Here is an 11,444-nt window from a genome sequence, read left to right as displayed (position 1 = left end):
TTAAATAACTCATTAATGAATATTTAAAATTTCATTTTAAACTACAAACTAAACGAGTCCTTAATAGAGGGATTAAACTGAATATTAGTGATGATTATAATTATCGATAACCAATGTTAGCACTGCATTAACATTAAAATGTATACTACACAAATTATGTAAGCTAACATTGACAATATAGTTAAAGCGGATAGACGATTTTCCTGGAGGATCTTTCCTGACGAATCAAGTTGTTCTATAAGCTTAATAGCTCATAAAAAAATATTCCTAATTGAAATTGTAACTTTATACCAAATTAATGTTGAATAGAAAACAAAACCTAAAAATAATGTTTCAGCTAAAAAGTAAAGATAGAAAAGTAAAGATTTCTAGTTGCAATAAGGTCTTCAAATTAAACATCCAGTTGGCGAGATCTAAAATTGTTCCTTGCAATCACGAATTTAGCATGTTTTTTGTTAACTGACCAACGCTGGGAAGACAAACCAGCAAATGCTGCAAAACATGCCGCAAACTGTAACAAACACAAATACAAACACACCCACATACTATTTGTATTAAGCCACCCACACACACACACACACACACACAGCCACGAACACATGCTAACTTTGTGTTAGTGTGCGGAATCGCTCAAATGTTTTCCACTTATTTATGACTGTAAAATTTTCAGCAAAAGCCAAAAATGTTCAGAGACAGAGGGGGAGAGAGAGAAAGGGAGAGAAATAGAGGGAGATAGAGAGAGTGTACAATATTTTTGGCATTCATTTCATTTCGTTGTTCGCTCTGTTGTTTTGTGTGTTTTGGCTTTATTTAATTACACATAATTTGCTGCTGCTGCTGCTGCTGCTGTTGAAGTCTGTGCGTGCGTGTGTGAGTATCTCTGTGTACGTATGTGTGTGTGTGTGTGGGCATGTAGCATAAATATGCCAAACATTTTGTAGCATACTTTTTGGGGGCCGACATAAGCACCCTGACTTGACTCTTTGGACATGGCTTCAGCTTGCTGTCTGTTGCTCTGTCGCTCTGTCGCTCTGTCTCTTTGCCAGTCTGAGCGGTAGAGCGTGCAAAATTAGCTAACACACACACACAGACACACACACACATACGCATGGTTGACTGCGCTCATTAGGCACAACGTTGTTACTTTCATGGTGCTTGGCTTGTCCCGACTTTGGCAGTCGTCGCCTTCCGCTTGTTTTGACTTACACTTTCCACTCAAAAATGCTCATATTTAGAGACACACACACACACACACACACACGTTCACGGACGGAGTGCAGTAGTGTGCGTATGTGTATTTATGGCTGTCGGTTGTTTTTCGGCTGCTCTCATTTTTGTTTCGAGCACGCAATGTTTTTGCATACTTTGTGCCCGCCCAGTGCCCAAAACATTTTCAACGCTTTTGTCCTTGTCTTTATTAAAAGTTGTGAAAAGTTTCCACGCCCACACACACACACACACGCACAGCGGTTGGGGGGGAAGACAATCTAACCATTAATGTTTACTTTGTTTCGTTTTGTTCACTTTTGCGTGTTTTTCTGTTTCTATTTGACTCACTCGCTCTCTCTCTCTGGCTCTCTGTGTTATTTGCTTTGCCTTGGTTTCGGCCTACAATTCTCAGCTGTTGCCCCCTTTTTTATGCCAATTCAGAACGCTTTGTTTGTGCGTGCGTGCGCGTGTGTGTGTGTGTGTGTTGGCCTAAGGCTGAATAGACTTGTGTGTGCTGACTTCCATTTCGGCCATTGCCGCTGGCCATTGTCCTTGCTCAGCAGCAAACTGTGGCAACTGTGGCAACCATTTGACCCCTCGGCCTTGTCTTTCAACTTGACTTTCTGCAACTTGAGTGTAACTTGCAGGCCTCCAATTGCAGGCCAAACTAGTGTCTCTTATCTCGTGTCTCATGGTGGCAAGCTTAGTCGCACTTGCAGTCGCAGTCGCAGTTCGTGCACCTTCAACAAGGCTGACAACGAAATGCATTTCGTATTCATGGCAACATGTACACACACTCGGTCTCTGGACACAAGGACATGCCATGCTGTGGGTCACTTTTTTTATGTTTTCCCTCTCTCTCTTTCTCTGTATGTTTTTGTTCTGTCGGATTTTTTTGTGTGCGCTTTTCTCTTGCTGTTGAACTTTTGATTTTTCTTTTGCGGTTCGCTCTTGTCTTTGATTTTCCTTTCCTTTACTTTTTTTTTTGTTCTTGCTGTTGCTCGACGCATTCTGTTGTCTCGACCTGCCGCTGGCTATAAACTGGGCTCGTAATGAGACCAAGTAACCAAGACGCCACAGCAGACAGAGAGAAAAAGAGAGAGAGAGAGAGAAAAAGAGAGAAACAGAAAAAGTGAGACAGACAGTTTTAGCTGGCATGCAGACCCGCTTTGCTTTTTGGTTTTTTAACCTTTATTACTTTTTAGCCAAAAGGCAGTTGGCTTTGCTTTAATGAGCACAATTTTATTAGCTGCTTTAACATTTTTCTTTGCCTTTGCCTTTTGACTCTCTCATATTTCTCTTCCCTGCTATCTATCTGTCTCCGACTCCGACTCCGACTCTGCCTTGCGCTTTGCTTTGGCTTTGAGCTTCATTTTTATGTACAAACGAAATTTTCGACTTTGTTTTAAAATGTTTGGCATATTTGCTTTTTGAGTGCCCATTTTGCCATCCAACTGCCAGTCGTAATAAGGCTGACCAAACACACACACATACACATTATACTATCAAACACACACAGACATATTGTAGATATTTGTAAGGAAAGCAAAATTGTGTTGTGTAAAGTTACAGCTAATAATATTTCTATTAGTCGAAAACACTTTTCAATCAAATTGAAAACAATCCCCAGAGTCGAGCACAAACACCGCAAACCAAATGCAAATTGAGAACAGTTTTTAATTTCATTGTAATTTTTTAAATAATTTACTTTTAATTTTTGCATTTTTTTCTAGTTCTGATTTGTAGCACAAGATTTCTACATCAAAACTGTAAACTCAATTTAAAACTGATTTATAACCAGTTGGTCAAACTTTTGTTCTATTTCTTCTTTCATATATTTCTGCAGTGCTTCTCGCCATTATACTTTAAACATATATCTATTAATTCGCTCATATATATCGTGTTGCGTATTTTTGATATAAATTGAGCTCAAGGCCTCCGATAAATGATTATGTTATTGAAATAGTAGAACTCTGGTTTCTGTTTTGTGCATAATGTGTTAACATATATTGCTTTTTTTTGTGGCCATCAAGAATATCTCATATTACGCATACGCCGGGTTGTGTGTTCCTCAGTTTGCAAGGCCAACAAAATATTGTGGATGATTTTCTTAAAGCAACGGCATTTTAAAGATACATCTTGTGCTAATTGGCAAATGAAATTCCATGGTAATAAATACTAAAATTTGCTGTACAATAATTAATATTTTGTGTGTTCTTTGGAGGTCACAAAAATTATGTTTAAAGCAAAGCAAAACGAGGTTTGTCACTAGGTTTAATATATTGATTTTGTTTAAACTAAATATTAAAAAAGGCCATATAAAAGTGAATTTTTATTGTGGATTTTTTTATATTTATTACAGTACAAGCTACAATAACTGAAAAATCTATTAAACCATACGAATTTAAAAAATTAGGAAAGGGAATTATATAAATAATACAAAATTTACGCTTTATCTTCCAATAAAAATTTAACAAAAAATAATGAAAACAGAAATATAGTACACAATTATAATAATAATAATAAAAAATTTGTATTTTGTTGTGTTTTACAACACAGTTTGGCAAACAGATAAATGCTTTATGCTTCTGTATATGCTGTACCACGATATCATTATGATATCATGTTTTTAACACTAAGCTGTCTAAAGTTTCAAGGGCGCGGCCATTTCAAGGAAGCTGTGAGCTGTTTACTTTTTGCCTACTTTTAGGCGCATTATGATTTTAAACGCCGCCATCGCTTCACTCGCTGTCTATGCTTATCTTTCTGCTGTGTTGGCATAAAGTTAACCACCCCCCCACTCACCATTTCCCCTGCCCGCGCTCTCGAGAAAGTGCTCTGTAGAATTAGTGTAAATTGCAAAAGTTCGTTTTTGGTTTTTTTTTTTCTGTTCGCAGTCTCTTTTGCTGTGCTTAGTTTGGGGTTTTTGTGGTTGCCATTCGCTCACTCATTATTAACGTCATGGTGATAACTCGAGAGCGAGATGGAGGAGCGATGAAGAGAGAGAGAGAGAGAGAGAGAGAGAGAGAGAGAAGGGGACAAACATTTGACAAGCTTTCTAATTTGTTTTTAATTTTCAGTTTTGCTGTTTCTACTTTTCTGGCTGTCGCACGCATTAACTGTTTTGCCGGCACCTTTTTGCACCTGCCTTATGAAAGTTTCTTCTGTTTCTCTTTTTTTTTTTTATTCCTTTTGTTATAGCAAAGAAGGAGCGAGCTTTGCCACGACGTTGGCGCTTCGCTGTGTCTTCGCTATGTGGCATATTAATGAGCTCGTCTTTAACACGCTTTTGAATTAGTTGGCAGCCAACGTTGTCATTTTCACCTTGACGCAACTTTTTTTTTCGATGTTGCTTGATAAAAACTTGCGGCGACTTCTCGCCACTTCTCTCTCTCTCTCTCTTTCCCACCAGCTCCGACCAGATACTTGCGGTTTAGTCTTGGGCCGTTGAAGCCGCCATTTTAATTTGTCCCAAGTTTTAGCGCCGCCATTTGCCATTCGCCAGCTTCATTCGCCACGTGTTTCATTCCATCCACTCGCAGACGTTGTTGATGTTGTTGTGTAGTTATTGCCTCCACTTTCGAGTTGAACAACTTATTCAGCTGCCTTCCATCGTTTGCCTTTGCTCATTTTGCGCCTAATTTCCGTTATAATTTGCTTCGTTTTATTCAAAACCTTTTTGGGCTTCCTCATTTCGCCTTTTGGCCACGTTCCTTTGCTTTCGTTGCGTTGCGTTTCGTTTCGTTTTGCTTCTGGGCCGAAAACGCGCCTAGAATTTAACTTGTCTTTTTCCACGCAGCGCCGACATTCGCATCATAACAATTAGGTAGCATTTGTAGCTCTGTCTCTTTTCTTCCTTTTACTATCTCTATCTCGTTTGCTCTCCTGTTTGCCTGTTTTAGCCTTTCAACTTTGGCAAAAAAGCTGCTGGCTGTTGCCTGTTGTCTAACTAGCCTCGGCACTGTTCGGTGTCCTGTGGCCAGTTGTTTTTATTGTTGTGCTCCCGTTATTCATCAAATGCTGACGTCGGCACAGACACTAACACAACACACACACACACACACCAGCACACACACGTCCGCTGTTGTGTTTGCGTAAAAATTTCATACGCCAGCAGAAATTCATTCGCGCGTGTCCCTTTTTGGTCAGCATTCCGCAGCGCAGAAGAGGAAGCTGCCACTGTAACCTCGTCCTCGTCCTCTTCCTCGCCATCGTCCTGCCACGTCTGCTGTTGTCCTTGACGCCCGGAATGACCAGTCAAATCGACAGAGCTTTGAATTTATGTGGTTAGCTTTGTTAATGATTTATAAATTAGCCAGGCGCTTCTCTCGACTAACACATTGATTGTCTCTTATTAATAAAAGCCTTTGCGAAAGAGCAAAAGCTTGAGAAATACATGGAATGTTTGCTGCCTAATGCCATTAAACAATAATCGTGTGTGTTGCTGCATCATAATTCAAGCTAAATGCACTCACAGCTGGACAACATTTGATTAAAAGCCATTAATGCATCATCATTTAATGTGGAAGTATGTGCCTCGTGTTTTAATTAATTTCTGCCCAAAATGCGCATAAATTCTTCTTCTTCTTCTGATTGCACAATGCATTGGCAGTCATAAATGCAGCTCTCAATTGGATTTTTAATCCTGGCTTATGAACTACATAGCTCGCAATTAGATCAATATGAACGCAACGAATTCATTTGATTAAAATTCAAGCTAGCTGAGAGCAGCTTAACAATGCATTTGTGGCTTGAGTTTTAATACAAGCTGTAACTCATTTCCTCTTAATGCTGTTCGCTTCATGTTGTCATTGATTGAAACTGGCTGCAGCAGCTGCTTTTATTGGATTAGAGAGCTAGCTGAGATTGCAGTTGTTTTGCAATGCTTCAATGAAATTTGAAGTTGTTAAATTAAAACATGGATTCTTCAATAAGATGTTTGTTTTTATGCACTTGAAAATATTTCAAAAAATGCAAATGAATTTTAGTATCCAACAAAATAATAATACGTTCTAACAAGCAAGAAAGCTGAAGAGCTAACCATTGTGCTTAAAAACTAAGCAGTGCGGTGTTTATTTAAAATATAAAATATATTTATTTTAGCTTAATCTAATATTGAAAATATCGAACAAAATAAAAGTTTACAAAATATGCCAGATTAACAGCCAACGCAACTGAAACCCGTAGCAAGTTTGTCCTTAAAAAAAGTATTACTTTTATAATTTCTACACTTTTCATCTGAACACAACTAAACTTTCAGGAACTATAAATATTGTCGTTACTATTGACTCTAGCTTGTTATTCGATTGTTATCGGTTTGCAAGGACGGAAGAGCACTTTGCAAAATTAGAAAAAAAAAAACTTAAATTGCATGTGAACATAAGAAGTGCTGTCGAAAAAAAATTATATTTCTATCTCTGATAGTCTCTAAGATCTAGGAAGAATAGATGGACAAGAGTATATTGTCTCGGTTCTTGGCGCTGATCTTAAATATATATATGTATTTAGGGTCGAATATGCCTTCTTCTGCCTGTGACACACATTTCCTGCTGGCACAAATTCATAATATCCTTCTACCCTTTGGGTAGCATGTATAAACAATAAGTGATTTCTTACCTATGCAGTATCATGTTTCCACAATCTAATGTTTACTGTGGGCAACGTTGCATCTTGGTTTCAGCCTTTTGGTCTCGTATTTGTCTCCGCCTGTGTTTGTGTTTTTCAATTTTACTTGAGTAGCCGTATTGAATTTTCAATTAAAAAGTATTAAATAACCAATAGATGGCTTATTCCACATGAATCAGCCATGTGAATATGCTTGAATAAAGCAACAGCAGCAGCCGGCTTAGTTTGTGTTGCCTTCAGGCTGCAACAGTGTAGGCTTTTGTGTGTGTGTATGTGTGTATAGTGTGTGGGTGTACATTTATATGTGTGTGTGTGTGATCAGCATGTGTATAACTCTCATATACCTATGCTTAGCTCCTTAAATATGTTCATCTCTCTGTCAGCTGTCATCTCTTGTAAATATTTTCGACCTTTGGCTTTGCTTTGTTGTCAATTTGTTGTTGTTGTTGTTATTGTTGTTGTTGTGGGTCGTCAGCATTTTCTGCTTTTGTCGATATATCCCAAAAAGCAGTATGCGACGGGAAAGGCGTGGAAGTAGACTGCCAATGATATTTCTCGAATGGGATTCAGCATGAAGAGAATGGTTCTAATGTCGCCTGCTTCAGCGCTGAAACTAATCAGAAAATGTGTTGCTGTTCTTTGCTGTTGTCATTCGATATAACGAGCAAAACACAGAGAAGGCACAAGAGAGAGAGAGAGAGAGAGAGGAGAGAGAGAGAGCGAGACTGTGGGGGAGACAAAAAAGTTGCCTAAGTATTTGTGTGCATATGTAATTTGCTTTGTTATTGTTGTCTGCTCATTGCACGCCATTTTCATTTTCATTTTCATGTTGATTTCCATGTTGATTTTTCTTTTTCATTTTCATTTGCTTTTTGCCACAAAACACAAATACAATCTCATTCTCGTTCTCGTTCCGATTCGCTTTCAGCTTTGCTTTCTTGCACCCTTTTCTTTCTTTTTTTTTGAAGAGCAATGCAAAATATTGACTGACATTGATTATACTCGTTTGCTGTAAGCATGAGTGTTTGTGTGTGTGTGTGTGTGTGCGAGTGTGTGTGATGTGGGCTTAAATATGTTACATATTTGAATGTATTTGTACATGGGGCTTATGGCCCCAAGTTGCCAGCAGACACAGTTTTTCTATTATGCTCTGATGTGGCAAGTTCCCTCCATCTGTCTGTCTGTCTGTCTGTCTGTCTGTCTGTCTGTCTGTCTGTCTGCCTGTCTGTCTGCCTGTCGAGAGTTGTCATCGTCGTCTCCATCCTCCATCTCCATCTCCATTTGCGTCTTAGTTGACGTCCTGTTTGTTGTCTTTTTGGGTGCCCACATGCAGACAGCCAAGTCAGACAAAGTGAGTGTCCTGTCTTTCAGTTCTCGCTCTCTCGCTTGCTCGTGTCCTGTCCGGTTAAGTTTAACAGTCAAGGACTTTGTTGTTGAAATGTTGATTTTTGTTGATTTGGCTTAGTGGCTGCCACTCACATCACAACACATCACATCACAATGCATACATATGAATGTGTGTGAGTGTGTGTGTGTGTATGTGTGTGTGGCGCCAGGAGTGAGTGAAAGGACATGGCAGGATAGAAGGATGAAAGGCAGAGGAGCATTCTTCTGGTGTCCGACAGTGTGTGTGTGGACGGTGGCCAACAAATTTTCTAAAAGCAACTAAACTGCTGATGAAATGGATTGTCATGTGCGTTTCAATTTCCGCCAATGACATTCCACACACACATTCCATAATGAGTGTGTGTGTGTGTGAGTGTGGAAAAAGTTAGCGCAAAGTTGTGTGCGCCATTAGCTGCCACTGCATTTAGTCTCTCTATGTCAGCTTTGTGCTAATGAAAAGCATAATAAACTGCTGTATCAATGTGAGACACTGTGCGTAGCAAAGCGAATCAAATGATGGCAATTGAATATAACCATAACTCGTGCACACAAAATATACTTCAATACAAATCACAAACAGCTTAAGCTGATTATAAAATGAAACGAATTCTATGCAATGAATGAGACGCATTGAACATTCGAGTAACATTGAAAAGCAACTGTATAGCGAATAAAAGCTAAAAAGTTAATTTTAATAACACATCTCAGAAAGTTAGCAAATAATGTTAATAAGCTATTGAATAATATTCAACTGAAAATTAAAGTGCGACTAAAATCTCAGTTTATTACTTGAATATATTCAATGAACATTAGAAAAATTGAAAAGCTAAAAAGCTTGAGCTTTGAAATTTTGAAAATACCAGCTTTTTGCTTGACTAAATTAAAAAACATTTGGGAAATCTATTTTTAGTTCTTTAAATGAAAACTTTTAATCAGTTATCATATACAATTTTTGTTGTATCTTCATAAGAAGTCTTCCAAAAATTGATTAAACAATTGAAAGCCAGTTTATTTAATTCAAAAACTTTACTTTCTAGAATAAACTTTAAAAGCAAAGCTGATTAAAAATCACAGATACAACTTTGAAAGCCGCTAAAAGCTCAATGTATGGCTTGAGTAATTTTAATTAAACGTTTACAAAATCTAAAAGTTAACAATACCAAAAATTTAGTCAAGTATTTTTACACAAAAAGAAAAATAATTAAGTTTTTAAAATAAATATATAAATATAACAAATAAAGTAAGCACAACTAAAGCGGCGATCATTTCATAAAATAACTAAGCTCAAAATAAACTGATTGCATGCTTATCCAAAATTAATAGTGTAACTTAAAAAGCAACTGAAAGCTCAGTTTATGGCCTAAGAAAACTGTAGTGAACTTTAATTGCTGTTCTGAGTCGACACTTGAGAATTAGTCAAATTAGAATCGTTTTCGTAATCATTTAATTTACAGTAGAAGCACCTGAAAGCTCTAAGCAGCAACAAAGCACTCGACTTGATTTAATCTATGTGGCAATGTATGCAATATTTGTCACCAAAATCCACAAGCTTAAGCTAAATTTGAAAGCAACTTGCGGCTGCAACTGCTGAAGAGCTAGAGAGGGAGAGAGACAGGGAGAGGGGGAGAGAGAGAGAGAGCTTATGACAACGTTAATGCTAACAAGAAGGAAGAGAAGATAATGGAGTAAAGCAATTCGAATAGTACACATAAATGACTTGGCATTATCAGGCATTCAGCTGCCACAATGTGCTCGCCACAAAATGTTGCAAGTTTCGCAAAGAAGAGATGCTTAAATCTATGACTAGCCAACATCAAGGCAAGGACGAAGGGAGAAAAACTTTCCATGTACTTTTGCACTTGAAGTGACCAAGTGAAAATGGGGATAGAGGAAACGGGAAAGAGAAAAGCGGACTATTAGAGAACTTAGAGAGATGTTTAACTATTTTGTTTATGAAAATTACACGCAGTCAACGCAGAACGAGGTGAACCTACACATAAATGTTGATGATGACCTCAACTGGAGAGGCTAAAACTTCAATTACATCTCCAGCGCACAGTCAAGTTGAAGTTGCAAGTTGAAGTTGAAGCTGATGCTGATGCTGAAGTTGCATGTTCAAGTTGAACAACGCCATTTTCTGGCGCTTCGACGACTTCCGTTGCGGCAGCTGTATTTGCCTCAAAAGTGGCAACTGTCTGACGTTGCCATCGCCTCTTGCCACACGCTCCTCAGGCTGCCTCGTTGACTGACTAACGGCAGTTTCAGTTTCAGTTTCAACAACACAAAAATTGTTCACTTGCAAGTAAATGAAAAAAGAAAAACACAAAACAACGTCAAGAAAAGGCAACAAAAAAAAAAGAGAGAGAGAGAGAGAGAGCAAGAGAAAAGTAGCGGAAAAGAGCGAAATGAAAGCAAAAGGAGTCAAGTTGGACCCGCAGTAGGTGATGACGACAACAGCAGTGGAGAAAGACAGTGGCACAGGGAGAGGAAGAGGGCTAAGACGGGGGCTGGGGCAACAGAAACCAAAGGCAACTTTGCCACACATTCGCTGGCAGTTTTGTGTACCGTTAGAAAAGCGCGCAAAAGTAAAGTTTTTGCTTTGCAAACAACAACCAATAAAACTTTAAGCAATCTTCCACAGCTTGAGCGTGAAGAAGCGAACGCCCTTTCTCTCTCTCTCTCTCTCTCTATCTCTTTCTATGTGTCTGCCTGGGTTTCTTCCTCTCACAACTTTGTGGGCGGCTTGAGGCCCAAATGCCATGCATACGTTTCGCGGCAGCTCACTCCCCCGTTACATCTCCTTCCCTCCTCTTGCCCTTTCGTGTTCATTTTCATTTTCATTTTTATTTTGCTTTTGCACTTCTATGCTGCTGCACTCTCTCTCTCTCTCTCTCTCTCTCTCTGGCTGAACTCGATTTAATTTCTTTTGCTGCGCGCTTTTCTTTTTCTGTATTATGTTGCCTCTCATCTGCTGCCACAACGTTGCGCCTTTGAGCAACAGCGACAGGTAAGAGCGCATCTATGTGTGCGATGTGTTGTTCAATGCGATCGTGAATGTGAATGTGAATGTGATTGTGCACGTGTATGTATTGTGTGTGTGTGTGTGTGTGTGTGTGTGTGTTGTGAGTGTGTGGCCTGCAGCCAGTCGAAAAGCCATTGGGAAGGAAGTTGTAGTAGCGGCGTTTTCCGGTTTCCGTTTCCGTTTTTGCTTTTGCTTCTGCTTT

The sequence above is a fragment of the Drosophila sulfurigaster genome, chromosome X (genome assembly GCF_023558435.1).
Source record: "Drosophila sulfurigaster albostrigata strain 15112-1811.04 chromosome X, ASM2355843v2, whole genome shotgun sequence".
NCBI classification, from domain to species: Eukaryota; Metazoa; Arthropoda; class Insecta; order Diptera; family Drosophilidae; genus Drosophila; species Drosophila sulfurigaster.
The sequence above is the reverse complement of the archived record's forward strand: the minus strand, read 5'-3'. Positions refer to the sequence as shown.